Source organism: Urocitellus parryii, chromosome X, assembly GCF_045843805.1.
Source record: "Urocitellus parryii isolate mUroPar1 chromosome X, mUroPar1.hap1, whole genome shotgun sequence".
Lineage (NCBI taxonomy): Eukaryota > Metazoa > Chordata > Mammalia > Rodentia > Sciuridae > Urocitellus > Urocitellus parryii.
This window is the reverse complement of record NC_135547.1, coordinates 96,405,905-96,423,517: the sequence shown is the minus strand read 5'-3', so window position 1 is coordinate 96,423,517 and position 17,613 is coordinate 96,405,905. Positions and strand designations below refer to the sequence as shown.

General features: G+C 33.9%; 1 non-coding gene across 1 annotated transcript; it reads right to left on the bottom strand.

Annotated features, from left to right (window-relative positions):
• Positions 1 to 13,112: 13,112 nt before the first annotated feature.
• Positions 13,113 to 13,219, bottom strand: LOC113181915 (U6 spliceosomal RNA). Its single transcript, XR_003300646.1, has one exon. It is a non-coding gene; the product is annotated as a U6 spliceosomal RNA (small nuclear RNA).
• Between the last annotated feature and the right edge of the window lie 4,394 nt (positions 13,220 to 17,613).

The following is a 17,613-nucleotide window of genomic DNA, read 5'->3' as shown; positions in this document are numbered from 1 at the left end:
AAAATCCTCAATAAAATTCTGGCGAATCGGATTCAAATACATATCAAAAAAATTATACATCATGATCAAGTAGGATTCATCCCTGGGATGCAAGGCTGGTTTAATATGCGGAAATCAATAAATGTTATTCACCACATCAATAGACTTAAAAATAAGAACCATATGATCATCTCAATAGATGCAGAAAAAGCATTCGACAAAGTACAGCATCCCTTTATGTTCAAAACGCTAGAAAAATTAGGGATAACAGGATCATACCTCAACATTGTAAAAGCAATCTATGATAAGCCACAGGCCAGCATCATTCTGAATGGAGAAAAATTGAAGGCATTCCCTCTAAGATCTGGTACAAGACAGGGATGCCCTCTCTCACCACTTCTGTTCAACATAGTCCTCGAAACACTGGCCAGAGCAATTAGACAGTCAAAAGAAATTAAAGGCATAAAAATAGGAAAAGAAGAACTTAAATTATCACTATTTGCAGATGATATGATTCTATACCTAGCAGACCCAAAAGGGTCTACAAAGAAGCTATTAGAGCTAATAAATGAATTCAGCAAAGTGGCAGGATATAAGATCAACACGCATAAATCAAAGGCGTTCCTGTATATGAGCGACAAATCCTCTGAAATGGAAATGAGGACAACTACTCCATTCACAATATCCCCCCAAAAAATAAAATACTTGGGAATCAACCTAACAAAAGAGGTGAAAGATTTATACAATGAAAATTACAGAACCCTAAAGAAAGACATAGAAGAAGACCTTAGAAGATGGAAAAACATACCCTGCTCATGGATAGGCAGAACTAACATCATCAAAATGGCGATATTACCAAAAGTTCTCTATAAGTTCAATGCAATGCCAATCAAAATCCCAACAGCATATCTTGTAGAAATAGATAAAAGAATCATGAAATTCATATGGAATAATAAAAGACCCAGAATAGCAAAAACAATACTAAGCAGGAAGTGTGAATCAGGCGGTATAGCGATACCAGACTTCAAGCTATACTACAGAGCAATAGTAACAAAAACAGCATGGTACTGGTACCAAAACAGGCGGGTGGACCAATGGTACAGAATAGAGGACACAGTAACTAATCCACAAAACTACAACTATCTTATTTTTGATAAAGGGGCTAAAAGCATGCAATGGAGGAAGGATAGCATCTTCAACAAATGGTGCTGGGAAAACTGGAAATCCATTTGCACCAAAATGAATCTGAATCCCTATCTCTCGCCGTGCACAAAAGTTAACTCAAAATGGATCAAGGAGCTTGATATTAAATCAGAGACACGGCATCTGATAGAAGAAAAAGTTGGTTATGATCTACACGCTGTGGGATCGGGCTCCAAATTCCTCAATAGGACACCCATAGCGCTAGAGTTAACAAATAGAATCAACAAATGGGACTTATTCAAACTAAAAAGTTTTTTCTCAGCAAAAGAAACAATAAGAGAGATAAATAGGGAGCCTACATCCTGGGAACAAATCTTTACTCCACACACTTCAGATAGAGCCCTAATAACCAGAATATACAAAGAACTCAAAAAATTAGACAATAAGATAACAAATAACCCAATCAATAAATGGGCCAAGGACCTGAACAGACACTTCTCAGAGGAGGACATACAATCAATCAACAAGTACATGAAAAAATGCTCACCATCGCTAGCAGTCAGAGAAATGCAAATCAAAACTACCCTAAGATACCATCTCACTCCAGTAAGACTGGCAGCCATTAGGAAGTCAAACAACAATAAGTGCTGGAGAGGATGCGGGGAAAAGGGCACTCTTGTTCATTGCTGGTGGGACTGCAAATTGGTGCAGCCAATTTGGAAAGCAGTATGGAGATTTCTCGGAAAGCTGGGAATGGAACCACCATTTGACCCAGCTATTCCCCTTCTCGGTCTATTCCCTAAAGCCCTAACAAGAGCATGCTACAGGGACACTGCTACATCGATGTTCATAGCAGCTCAATTCACGATAGCAAGACTGTGGAACCAGCCTAGATGCCCTTCAATAGATGAATGGATAAAAAAAAAATGTGGCATTTATACACTATGGAGTATTACTCTGCATTAAAAAATGACAAAATTATAGAATTTGGAGGGAAATGGATGGCATTAGAGCAGATTATGCTAAGTGAAGCTAGTCAATCTTTAAAAAACAAATACCAAATGACTCCTTTGATATAAGGGGTGTAAACAAGGACAGGGTAGGGACGAAGAGCTTGAGAAGAATATTTACAGTAAACAGGGATGAGAGATGGGAGGGAAAGGGAGTGAGAAGGGAAATTGCATGGAAATGGAAGGCGATCCTCAGGGTTATACAAAATTTCATATAAGAGGTAAGGAGGGGTAAGTCAAGAGAATACAAATGGAAGACATGATTTACAGTAGAAGGGGTAGAGAGAGAAAAGGGGAGGGGAGGGGAGGGGAGGGGAGGGGGGATAGTAGACAATAGGACAGACAGCAGAATACATCAGACACTAGAAAGGCAATATGTCAATCAATGGAAGGGTAACTGATGTGATACAGCAATTTGTATACGGGGTAAAAGCGGGAGTTCATAATCCACTTGAATCAAACCGTGTAATATGATGTATTAAGAACTATGTAATGTTATGAACGACCAATAAAAAAAAATAGAACAGGCAGGAAACATAAAAGATGAACATGGAAATATTATACAGAAAGAAAAGAAGTCAAAAGCAAGCAATGTACTCATACACAATAATGACAGTAAATCAAAGGGACACAGAAACACTGAAAGAATTCTCAGAGGCAAAAGCTGAAAGTACTCGAGCCACAAGTAAAAATAGTATTGAATTATGGCCCAAAGTATAAAATGTGTATCCTTGAGTCTATACTGATATAAATAAATGAATAAATAAATGAAGAATAATTAATTTCCTATGTAGATGAATTCCAAATGATGTATGTGGATAATCTGCCCTCAATCATGTAGATATATATAACTCCCTATTCCTTAGAGTGAGCTATGCATAGTCACTTCTGTCCAAAGTTTACCATATGAAAGAGGGGAATAGAATAACTGATAAAGAAATCTGATAAACACTACCTTTGCCACAAGAACAAAGTTAACATCATCAGTATTAAGTCATTTTGGTAGTAGGGTCCTTGTGATGTGATGGTATTGATATTTTTTCTTTGTAGCCTTCTCTTCAAAAATCCTAAAACCCTAGTTTAATCATGAAAAAACTGAGACAAATCCTAATTGAGGGACAGTTTACAAAATAACTGCCCAGTATTCCCCAGAACTGTCAAGGTCATTTAAAAGTCTGAGATACTGTCATAGGAGGAGTTTAAAAAATTGTTTACTAAACATAATATGGTATCCTGAACATAGCAGGAATATGACAGGATCCTGGAACAGAAAAAGGATATTAGGGAAAAACTGAGGAGATCTGAATAAAGCATGGACTTTTAGTTTTTTGTTTTCTAGTTTTTAGTTAATAATAATGTATTAATATTGGTACATTAATTGTGATAGATGTATATGCAAAAGTAAGATATTAGTAATAGGGGAAACTAGGTATAAGCATATGAGAACTCTCTGTACTGTTTTTGCAATTTTTCTTTAAATCTATAACTATAAAATGTTTGTTTAAAATTAAAAAAAAAAAAAAAGTCAAAACATTTTTGAGGCAGTGGCAGTTTATCTAAATTATTGTTTTTCCTCCATCAGTCCTTAGGCTTAATCTCATTTGCTTTTATGGATATGGTAACCCTTTTGAATAGCTTTTAACCTTTTAAAAGTCTCCTTGACCTGAAGAGCCTAAAAATGTTTAATACAATATTGAATGATAAAAATTGAACAAGCGAGTGCTTTTCTTACTATCAGTCTGCATGCAGCTTCCCAGGTCCTAGAACAGAGTTTCTCTCTGAATTAAAAAAAAATTAAAATAAAAAAAAAAAAAGAAATCTTCTACCTAGTTGGTTATGAGGGAATTGAAAGACCTATTGCTACAAATGATAGCTCCTGGATTTTGAAACATCTGTCCCCTTCACACTCATTTTTGTTTCACATTTGAGGTCTGAAATGTCCACTGGACAATGCAAGTGAAGATTTAAGGCAATTGTTAAAATGGTTTGGAAGGATATGCATGCCATCAATACGTGTCACAGAAATGCAGGCAAGAATTTCAGGTGAAAATAGTAAGCTATGTATTTGCTTTTGCATGAATTAGATAATTTCTTCATCTTTTTTTTCTCTTTGATTTGCCAATAATGACCTGACAACAAAATCTTCATTTCAACAACAACTCCTGTGTCAGACAAGAATATAATTAGCATGAAAAGAATGATCTCCAATAAAAAATAAGATAATTCATTTGATAAGAAGTCTTTTCTTTTTTTAAAGAGCACTGGTCAACTATATTTATGACAACCAGAAATTGTTTTGCTGGCTAATTCAGGGGTAGAGAGAGAAAAGGGGAGGGGAGGGGAGGGGAGGGGGGATAGTAGAGAATAGGACAGACAGCAGAATACATCAGACACTAGAAAGGCAATATGTCAATCAATGGAAGGGAAACTGATGTGATACAGCAATCTGTATACGGGGTAAAAGCGGGAGTTCATAATCCACTTGAATCAAACCGTGTAATATGATGTATTAAGAACTATGTAATGTTATGAACAACCAATAAAAAATTAAAAAAAAATACAAAAAATAAAAAATGCAAAAAAAAATAATAAAAAAAAGAATTTAAATTCTAAAATTACTTAAATATAACCTGGCTTCACCTATTTTCATGCTGAAACAGTTGTTTTACCTGTCAATATAGTTATAAATGATTATCAATAGTGATAATCAAGACCTCTATCTTATGTATATCACAATATGTGCAATAACTGGTATATGACAAATATTAAAGTTACCTATATATAACCTCAAAGTCATTGGACAGAGAAATGTAAAATTTATATGTACATAAGTTGTTTTCAACTTACGAAGATGGAAATAACAGAATAAATGTGAAGAGCAGAAAAGAAAAAAATACCAGTCCTCAGAGCAGAAATTAATGAAATAGAAAAAAACTAAACGTTATTATCAAAATGGAAGGTGTTTTTGGAAAAGATTAATGAGATAGATACACTTGTGGCTAGATAGATCTGAGGGAAAAGAAAAAATTTATTTTACAAAATGGGTTACTACGAAAGAAATAAACACAAATGCCAATAGTAGAAGAACAAATTTCCTGAATACCAAAGAAAGTATTGAAAACCAGAAAAAAACAAAAAGAGAGTAAAACAAGATAAATATAATAGAAGCAAAAATTGTAACATAAATTAACATGAAAAGTTGAAATACTTCAGTCATATCAATAAATGTCAGAAACTAAAACTTACCCGCTTAAAAGAAAGATTTTCAAATTGGCACATAAAGAAAACTTAACCCTGTACATAAAAAAATATAAAAAATGCAGAAACTCCAAAAGTCTAAAAATAAAGATGTGAATGAAAAGTTGCTGTTGAAATAGAAGAATAAGACAATAGAAAGTTGTAATCTTGCTACCAAATTAGAATTCAGGCTCAAAAACAAAAACTGAAACATAACAAAATATTTTATAGTGTTAAAAATCATAAGCCAAATTGAAGATACAATAGTTATCAGTATCTATGTACCATATAATAACAATCATCTACATAGAGCAGGAACTATAAAAAGTTCGAGGAGAAATAAATAGAAATGCACAATTAATAGGAGCCTTTTACATAAAGTATATAAAACACCATACACTGATAATACAGAATATTTCTTCTCAAGCACACACAGAACTTTCTCAAGAATTGCTGGTCTATCAGAGAATTGCCCAACAGATGAGTTGGTTTCATAATGTACAAATATTACAAATAGCACTATATGATCACAGTGAAGTAAAACTGGAAACTAAAACATAAGCCAGCCACATACAAAACAAAACAAAAAGATCATTCCACATGGAAATTTAAAACCATTCTAGTAAACAAATTTTGGTGAAAATGCAAAAACACATAAAAATTATAGAATCTCTGAAAAAGAATACCAAAATTCATGAGGTACACTTAAAGCAATGATTGGAAGAAATTTTAGAGTAACAAACAACCACATAAAAAATAAATAAAAGAATTAAAATAGATTACTGAAGTTACCAACTCAAAAAGCTGCAGAAAAAAAAAGTAAACCAACAAGAAAGCAAAGGCCATATTACTAAGTATATATTCAAAGGAAATCAAATCAAAATATCAAAGAGATACCTGACCTTCCAAGTCTGTTGCAGCACTATTCACAAAGCATAGATATGGAATCAACCAAGGTGTCCATATACAGATGAATAAAGAATATGTAGTACAGGTATGAAATGGAATATTTATTATTCGGTGACAAAAAGAATGAAGTCCTGTCAATCATGAATCATGGATGGAATTGGGGATCATTATATTAAGTGAAATAAGCCAGGCACAGGAAGACAAACACCATATTTTCTCACTCATGTGGAAGCTAATGTTGATTTCGTAGAAGTATAGAGTGGTCACTAAAGACAGCAGGTAGGGGAGATAGAGGTTGGATAACAGGTACCAAAATACAGTTAGAGGAGTAAGTTTTAGTGCTCGATAGCATAGTAGGATGACAACAATTTATAATAATTTATTATGTATTTTATAAAGTACTAGGAAAGAGCAGGTTGAAGTTTACCAACACAAAGAAATGAAAAATGTTTAAGGTAAAGGAAATGCTAATTAGCCTGATGTGATCATTATAGCTTGAAAACACTTATTAAATGATTGCACTGTAATAGATACAATTATTATGTGTTAGTTAAACATTTTAAAAGGATAAAATAAGATGTAAGTGCAGTAGAGAACAGAAAGAAAACAGGTTACCTTATCAAGTAAAAAATCTGGCCAGGCACAATGGTGCATGCTTGTAATCCCAGTGGCTTGGGAGGCTAAGGCAGGAGGATTGTGAGTTCAAAGCCAGCCTCAGCAACAGTGAGGTGGTAAAAAACTCAGTGAGATCCTGGCTCTAATAAAATACAAAATAGGGCTGAGGATGTGGCTCAGTGGTCAAGTTCCACTCCTGGTACCAAAAAAAAAAAAATCTGTGTTTTTCAAAAAATCCAAAGATTAGACTTGAAAAAAAAATCACTAATTTAGTCAAAAAGGGGAAAATATACAAATAAGAAATAACAAGGGAGGAATAACTGTCACTACACAGAAATAACTGTAAGAATCTACTTGGTATATGTTTTTGCAAATCGATTTAGAAATCTAGATTAAATGAATGATTCCTTAGGAAAATACAGTTGACAAAAATTGACCTGGTAGAGATAGGAGGCTTAAAGAGACCAATTTCCATAATCAAAGTAGACAAAAACTAAAGAAATCACTCCTCATAAAAGCATCTGTCTTAGATGGTTTCACAAAGCAATTTGACCCAACTATTAGAAATCAGATATTCCCAATGAGACCTGCATTTAAAATGAAGGGATATTTTCACTTTTTTTTCTGTACTGAGGATTAAACCCAGGGCCTCATGTATGTTAGGTAAGCACTCTCCCACTGAACCACATTCCCAGCCCTCCACATTCGTTTTATGAAGAAAGTTTAAGAGTGTTCTCATAAAAATTATTGGACCAACATCACTTATCAATAGTAACACAAAAAATAAAACAGCATTCAAGGCCATACTACATTAAAATTTTATATTTTATGCCAGAGATACTTTTACATTGTTTATTCTGCATTCTGCAATGTGTCTAACTAAGTTGTATGTGTCAGATAAGAGAGCTAGAGCACTTAGATTGCTCTGGGTGATTACCTATAGTTGTTCTTTTCTTGAAATTCAGATACTAGTATCTACTTGAAGGTCCAAACTTTCTTCTAAATCTCAGTATGAATCATAATTTAAAATTAAATTATTTCATGGCTGCCCAAGTCTCTAAAATTTGGTAACAGTGATATTTCTCAAAAGGCATCAATTTTAGTTGCTATCAGAAAATTGAGTCTATTGAATTCAAAGCAAATTTCTAAAGACATCTATGCCAAAGAAAGACTGGGAATAATTCAGTTGCTAGGTAGTTATGAATTTTGTCTTATTTTTAAAATATTGTACTAAAATTGAAAGTGTTAAAAAGACAAACATACCTTTATTCAGTATAGTCCTTGGACTGTTTCTTTAAAGAAATTATCTAAGGCTTAGGATCTAAAAGAATCAATAAATTAAATCAACAACACTCTAAATAAATGTTAACCTAATTAAATATCATCAATTGATGGTTACTTTGAAGCTTTATTGCCCTTCTTTTAGGGAGGTAAAATAAAAGTATCTATTGGTTTTCATATGTTGTATCTGTGATGTGCTAAAGCACAGCAAATGTGCCCAAATTCTACAGTTTGGAGGCCCACCTGATGCTGTGGTGTTAAGCAATGATTTAGGATGTGGGTAAATGAGAGAGAAGATGATTTTTCCTAGTGACATTTAGTAAGATATAAGATTTGTACATCTAATTACGTATCATAACTACCACTAAGTTTAACACAAACCAAAGTATGATTCATAGGACTATATTTTTCCATGTCTACATGAACCCATTACTATGTATTCTGGTAAACTAATTTCTCCTCAAGGCTGTTCTTGATAATCTTTATCTATATTGTACCTTTGGGAACAAAGGGAAATGAATGACTTCTTGTAAGTAGCCTAAAGCCATCATACCTAAAGAATGACTCTGGAAGTCACCACTCACATCAAGATAGTTCTGGATGTTAATTTTTGCTGCAAGTTTCTATGGCAAAGTTGGTTTTCATTATCTTTAGAGTGGTCAGAACCAAATTGAGTGTAAAATTAGGGAAAACTATAGAAAATGAAGTCATACTATATTCATTTGTCTCTGTGAATAGTTTATTTATAACTATGAAGTGAAAACAAGGAACATTTTGGGGGAAAACCCTGACAGATGTAGTGCTAGACATGAGGGTAGGCAGGCTTTATCCCTTGGTTTGACAATGCTCATTTATATTAACTGCATCCTAGAGTGGACCTTGGTGTTCTCCTTTGACCCCCTTGGATCTGTTTTGTCATTCAAGACAACCCTCCCACCTTGGGATTCTTCTGCTTTCAACATTTGACATCTGAGATTTCATGGCATCTGAAATTTTTTTCTTGCAAATCATTTTGTTGTCTGGGGATTGACTTCCCAGAAGTGCCTTTGACTCTTGCCTGGTTTACAAACAAGTGTGAAAGCCCAGACCGTTTGTTCCTGTTAGGACAACCTCTGAGGAATAACACTTACCATAGTTCCCCTTTGCAATTAGCTGCTCTCACAGGACTTATCTGAAATGTGAAATTGTGCTTATTCCAGTTTCACAATCCCTGTCAGGTTCTTAACTGGTTTCTTCCAGTTAGCACTGCCTTAATCAATCATTGGTACTTCCATCATCATCTCATAATCTGCTTGTGGGTTGCTCAACCTAAAATTCTGTTTCTCCCTCAAATTTAAGAACATAAAAATGTGCAAACCCACACTTATTTCCTAGAAAAATGCAAAATTTACTTAAAAACTTATTCAAAGAACAAGCAATTACAATTGCCTTAAATAGCTAATTGTGGGAGATGGAATTAGTCAGTGGGTCATGATGTCCATCAACAAAGGATTAATCTCAATATGACATCATTCTTTCTGCATATAAATACATGTGGGCGTAGGACAATGGAAAATTATAGCAGATTTTTTCAAGGGCAGAAGAAGAACACGATGAAGGTGAATGTGTACAGAAAGAGTTTATTAATGAGACTAAGTGGAGTTTTTAAAAATCCAACAAGAGAAAAATATGAGTAGGAAGAAGAGAATAATGAAATAATTTTCATTCCCTCTAAACTTCCCATTATCTTTTATTCATCCCATTTTAGGAGAGATATTTTTATAGTGTTTATATGGTACAAATCTGGAGAGTAAAATGGATAAATAAATTGTCACTTTATAAAAACTTTTACATACTGAAGAAGAGCCGAGAGATGTGTTTTAAATAATCTGCTAAGTGAGACTCTAGCTCTAACCTCTGGAGATAAAGGGGGAAATGCAGTAAGGTCTAAGTATACAAAAGAGAAACTTAAGCATGAAAACAAACGTGGACAATCACTATTCAGAAACACCAAATATCACTTTGACATATCTTTTGACATACATCTTTTGACATACTGCCCTGCTTAAGTGAAAGAGCAAGAAATGTGTCTGCCTTGCTCACTACTGGAATATTGAAAGCTACCTAAACATACTTATTGAATGGATTATCATTAATTAATCATATTTAAAAAGCAACATTGATTTATTTATTTACAAAGGAGGTATTCCCTAGATTTGGCATACATCAGGCATTTAAGAATATACATTGAATAAATAAAGCCTAAATATTGGAACTGGGAAACATGACCTTTCAAGTATAATTTCACTTATATGACTAATGGGAACAAATGTTTTAAATCATGACTGTCCTGAAATTTTGGAACTCTATGGATTCAATGGGCATTCAACCTGAAAAAAAAGAGGAAATCTCATTTCCTACAAAATCTACAGAAAATAATTACCCTGTACTAAATCTTAGGCCTGAAGAGACCTAACACTGACTTTTTATCTTTCCATTTACCCTGAATAGTTAATAGTGGCAGGAGAGGTTATTGTAATTTAAGTTAAATAAATACCAGTGAATTTTAAAGAATTTTAAAATGATGATAGAGTTAATGTCATTGATATAATTTGGACTAAGTAGAGCAGACTTACTAGAATATGACAAAGGAATAGAATAATATGAGAGAAACTTTTAAAATATAATATTTGATCTCAACTATACATAATATCTAATAGATGGAGTGGAGAAGGCATATTAGGAATTAAGTAGCATTAAATAGTATTAAGAGCAAAGTTATATTCTTAAAAAATGTTAAAGGGACCCATGTCCTAGATTTATCTATGAAATTTAAAATATATTTCTTTCATCTCCTTCAGAGTCTCCTTATTCTGCTACCTACTCTATAATTTTTTTTTTCTGATAGGTTCCACATTTCAGCACTTTTTTTGTTTTAAAACTTTGATGCTTTTTACTGGATATGTGCATCCCACATTAACAGTATACATGGGCCAATCAGAGGAGAGTTTGACAATCAATATACTAACTCACTGATAGAATAGTAATATTTTCTTCATTTGCATAATGTGGTATGTTTCTAGTTAATGGAATGCAATCTCAATGAATGTCCAAGACATATGTCCATTTTTAAGATAAGGAAACAGAATCATAATTATATTAAGTAAATTGCTCGCATGGACTATTTCACACCAACCCTGGGAGGTACCTTCTATCGCTATTGAATGCTTGAGAAAGCTGGCTCTCAAAAAGTATATGACAGTTTTGTACTTTCTCAAGGTTTATGATGTCTGCTCCAGCTGAAATATCTTGGCCATGTCAGATGGCATTTCTTAAAAGGCTATTGTAAAAAGCTTTATATAAAAAATCTTCTTTAATTTTTCTTTTCTTTAAATAGGCAACATCATCCCTTCTTGTTTAATGAAAATTGTTACTAGAACTAATTAATTCCTTCTTGAAGAGTTCAGTTAATATGCTTGACTTATTTTAGAGAATTACAATTCTCAATGCTGGCTTCCTGCCAAAACAGAAAGGAAAAAGCATAATGAGCAGGGGAAGAAACAAATGATATATACAGGGCATTCCTGAAAGTGACATACATCATTAAATCAAACCACCTTGGGTGTTAGGAGGAAATTTTTCTCCACAAAATCTGAAGACACTGAACTTCTTCAGTCTTGAAAAGTGGTATTTGCAAGAATCAAGAACATGAGTGACGGGGGTTAGACACATTTCAGCATTTACGTACAGTCAGTTCTCCACACCCACATCTTCAACCAACAATGGATTAAAGTATTTTTAAAATGTTGTCTGGACTGAACATGCACAAACTTTTTTCTTGTCATTATTCTTAAACAATGCAGTATAATAAGTATTTACATAGCACTTACATTTTGTTAGTTATTATAAGTAATCTAGAGGTCATTTAAAGCATATAGGAGGATGTGTGTAGATTATATGCAGATATTATGTGATTTTTATATAAAGGACTTTTTTCCTTTTTAAATTTATTCTTTTTAGTTATATATGATAGTAGAATTACGTATTTTGACATCATATATACATGAAGTATAACTTCCCATTTTGTGGTTATACACTGATCATGTATTCATATATGAACATAGGGAAGCTATGACCAATTCATTCTACTGTCTTTCCCAATCCCATCCCCTCTCTCTTCCCCCCACTTCTCCATGTCCAATCCATGAAAGTCCCCTCTTCCCTACCACACCTCACCTATTGTGAGTCAGCATCTCCATATCAAAGAAAACATTCAGCCTTGTTTTGGGGGGATTGGCTTATTTCACTTAGCATAATAGTCTCCAGTTGCACCCATTTACTGGAAAATGCCATTATTTCATTCTTCTTTATGGCTCAGTAATATTCCATTGTGTATATGTACCACATTTTAAAAAAATTTTAAAAATTATTAGTTGTTTAAAACATTACATAGCTCTTGAGATATCATATTTCATACATTTGATTCAAGTGGGTTTATGAACTCCCATTTTTACCCTGTATACAAATTGCAGAATAGTAATGAATAGTAATGAATAGTAAACTTGTACATCACTCTTGGCAAAACTTGAAAAACTTGAAAATCATTCACATATAAAATTAAGAAAAAAATTAAGGAAGAAGGTTATTCTAGCTTGCAAGGTCAGACTTTTCAACTGAACTTAAATACCTTCTGATAATTCTCAGATGGGTTATTTTATGTTAATGCAAAAGAAAGATGAAGTATTTTTGCTTTTTTACTATTGCAAAAATAAATTCTTTTACTAAATGTCATTTAGTTGTACTGATTTGTTATAAAATGGAATTTGCAGTAATGAGAGGAAGCTCTGGAGTTTTAGCAAGAATTATGACAGGTAAATTACAACAATTTTTTTTAATTAATCTGAAGCTGAGTTTGAGAACATGGTTATGGTAGAAGGCAAGGAATTCCTATGCTGTTTTAAAAAATATGTAATGCTTTAGGAATTGCATGTCATCCTTGCACAGAGGACACACTAATATTCTCTGTATCGTTTCTATTTTAGTATATGTGCTACAGATGTGAGAACAATAAATACCGTTTTTAAGAGACAATCAAAAGAGAACCTTTCCTCTCTCCCAACAAAAACCAAAACAACAACAACAAAACTATAAGAGTGACTAAAAAGCATTAAATAGTATAACAAGTATATGTTCTAAGTCCTGACATGATAGTCTGAAATTGGGTCCTTTTATATTTGACAATAGAAGAAATTGGACTTGAGCATTATTAGAGGGGAAGAATGTATATATGTGGGGGGTGATATGTCAGGAACATCAGAGATAATTTTGGAACTATCATATAAAGAAAATCTAACCACAAAGTTACATGGCCACTACAGATAAGACTATTCCTACTATTGAACTTGATCTTGCTAGGGGAATGAGATATACCTAGGTCTTAAGATTAGATTCAGGGAACTTGAATGTCTCCTTCTCACATTGCTTAGATAATCAGTAAGATATAAGGGAAAAAAGCCACCAAAACCACAAAGCCATTGGAAAACAGTTCTTTACTAGGATATTTAGCTTCTTTCTGTCTTCCTGTGTATCTGGTGATTCATATTTCAAAATACAGTTAATAATGTAAAGTCAATTCAGTGGAGCAGACACCAATCAAGGGCCACAAGGACAATTTAGTCTTGATAAAATAGGATACAATGGTTATGATTTCTTTTTTAAAAATTTTTTTAGTTGTAGATGGACACAGTACCTTTATTATTTATTTATTTTTAATGTGGTGCTGAGGATTGAACCCAGTGCCCACACATGCAAGGCAAGTGCTCTACCACTGAGCTACAGCCCAATCCCTGTTATGATTTCTTTAGGCTTAATGTGACTCTTAGATTATTTAAAAGTCTCACATATATTAGTTAGAATCCAAGAATATGAAAGTCCAACATATATCTTTTACCTCCAGTGATTTTGTATATAATGTTATTTTTCTCTTTTAACTGAATGGCTTCTAAGAGAACATTAAAGATGATGATTTGAGGGTGTTCATCAAAAGAAAAACTAAGTTATTTTTACTTTTTTTTATTGATCAGTCTCATACTCAGGGCCAGGCTATACCCTTAGCCCCCAAATTTATTTTTAGGAAAGAAAAATTACTTTTTACTACTCTCTTTGCCACATACTTTGTATTTGCTACCAAGGGAATATGCAAGATATTTTTTTGCATTATAATGCTACCCCTCCCCACCCAAAATGCTAATCTCTTACCTTCTAAGTGATAAATTGCCCAATTTTAAAGTTCTATTACCTTCTTCACCACCTGCTCCCTTTCTTCCTGCTGATACCCTTTTCCCATGAAATAATTAAAAACCTCATTAGATAGGTACAGAGCCAAACTGTTTCTTTAAGAGCTTTTACAAAAGTAGCCTTTGTTATTGTCATAAGACATTAAATTTTACATACCCAGGAATACCTCTCTTCTTTAACATCTTGTTTTTGGTTTTGAGGCTCCTGCTTTCTTCATATGTACAGTTTCTAACATTAGTTTTTGCAACATTTCATTCTGCATTCCACCATAGTTTGGGTTTGGATGATAGCAGAGACTCGCTAGAGGTGTGACACATCACTGCTATATGGAAAGATTTCTATTTATGTGGACACCTCCTTTGAATTGAGCTCATTTTTGTGCAGCCTGAAGGACAAGAACTTAACAAGATGGTAACACTAGACTAAAGTGGAAATTCTAACATACTTAACAGGCCAATTGCTGCCTCACTCTCCCCACCTTCTCAAACATCTGGCTGATGTCCACCCCTTACCAACAGTAATCTGGGGCAAGTTCTCTGGTTGCTCTAAGTATTCTTTTTTCTCATCTGTAAAATGTGCCCAGTATCACCACATCAGGTTTATTTGTAAAATTTTGTTTTGAAGCAGTTGATACTTACAGAAATGTATAAATAATTCTGTATCTCTTTTACGCATGATTCTAATTGTTAACATTTTATTTCATTTATCTCCTCCTGACACACATTTTTATCTGTTCTTCTGTCTCTCCTGTCACCCATTATTAGTCTTTTCTGAACACTTGACAGCCACCTCTGATGTAATGTTCCATCACCTCAAAATATCTCAATAAATATTCCACTAAAACAGTGACATTCTCCTACATAACCAATATAAATCTCTCCAAGCCAAGAAATCAACATTAACATCCAATCCACAGACTAATTCGAATTAAGGACTGGGAGCAAATCTCTACTGGCTTGATCCCCTGACAATCTCACTGTTCCCCGTCCCAAATTCCCTGCAGCTAGGGTTCATTTATTCAATTACTGGCAGGCTAAGGCTTCCTTAAGACAGCAGAGCCAATTGCATTCCTAAACAGATTATCAACAGTCTGAATTCAATAACTCATGATTCTGTCTTGAGTCCAATTGTCTGCCCTCTGCATTTAAGTCCTACTTTGCTGCTCTACTTTTAGGACCGAGATCTTTATTTTCCCATGCTTGAAGCACTACCCTTAGGGAAGGAGCCAGAGAGAACTTCCCAGGTAGTGAAAACCTTTCAAATGAAATTATATTGAACCACTACAAATATGTAAATAGAGATACCTCCTCTGAAAGCCTGATTCTTCCTTTTCCTAGCCATTGGTTATTTAACCTATTTGGTTAACCTCTCAGTTTTCTCATCTTTAAAATGAAACATGAGCTTAGGCATAACTTTGAAGACATATGGTATGAACATATGAAAAGTACATTTTTGTTAATGCCCTGATAATTGATACATTTCAAGGAAACTGATTCTCATTATGCAATGGCACAAAATCTGATGCATGAATAGAAATGGAAATCATTGCATATGGTGCAATAGCCAAGGAGATTCCATCCTGTTGGCCAGCACCATTATATTCCTTATAGAAAACATGTGGGAAACCAAATTATAATAGCTAATGGGCTTGGGAACAATGTTATTATTATGGTCACTTTGATCTGGTTACCTTAATACCTAATAGCATTTATCTTCTCTTTAAGATTAGAATTTCCAAGTTTCCAGGTACTTATTGGGCTTGCTCAAAGAAACACTTTCTCATGATTAGACAAACTTTTATCTTTGAATTTTTGTTCTCAAGAATTTATGAACCCCTTTTTTCCTTCATAAGTTATCACACTGAGTTCTTTAAAATAAATTATATTGAGGTGATACTACCATAGGAACCTTGATGATCTTTGGGAATTACTAAATCCCTTCTCAGTATTGTAGGGCAATCTTGACATTTTGAAGGACCATCATAAACCTTTATTTACTGTTATAGTCAAAGTCATGCAGTATTATGCAAGATGATCTATTTCTTTTTTTTAACATTTTATTAGTTGTAGATGGACACAATATCTGTATTTATTTTTATGTGGTGCTGAGGATCGACCCCAGTGCCTCACACTTGCATAGCGGGTGCCCTACCACTGAGCCACAGCCTCAGCCCCAAGATGATCTATTTCTTAGAGCTGGAAAAAAACATATACACCCAATTGTAGTAGGACAGAGCCTGGGGCAGCATGCATGATCTCTACGTCCTGATATTCTTGACTTCATGTCATTTCATCCAATGAGTGTGAACAGAACATGTGCTTTGTTTCTAAGCAATAGAATATAGCAAAGGTGAAGAGACATTAATCATATATCACTTATGGTGGGGACACAGTATAAGAACTATGTCATTAGGTAATTTTGTCATCATTCAAACATCATAGAGTATATTTACATAAACCTAGATGGTACAACCTACTATGGACCTAGACTATCTAGTATATACCATCATATATGTGGTCTAGCATTGAATAAAATGTCATTATGTAACACATGGTTGTATATGATTATGTGTATATGATAATTTTACATAAGATTGTAACATGCTGAAAGACTCTTTCCTGTACTGGCTTTGAAGAAGATAGCCAACATGGTGTGAACCAGCCAAAGGAGTGGGCCATCTAGGAAGTAACTGAGGGTGATCTTTGTCCAAAAGCCAGCAAGAAACTGAGGCCTATTTCCAACAGCCTGAATGTAACTTAATGCTGCCAACAACCATTGGAGCTTGGAAGTAGATCCTTCCCTAATTGAGGCTCAGATGAGCCAGCAGCCCTAGATAGCACCTTGATTGCTACCATGTGACTTCGGAGAAGAGGTTGTATCCGAGTTACACATGTGCTCGTCAACTCGAGAAACTCTGAGAAAACCAACATGTGCTATTTTTAACAAGTGAATTCATGGTAATTTGTTCCACAGTCATAAAACATTAACATTCATTAAATTTCTCTCTTTTAAGCATAGTATAAATTTCCCCAAGTTTTGACAATTTTCTATGCAGGATCAACTATCCCATTTTTTAGTTTGTGGAGTGGTTCCAGGGTTTTTCTAGAGAGTGAATGAGTACATTTAAGATTTTAGATGATTCAACAACATGCTTCTCTCACAT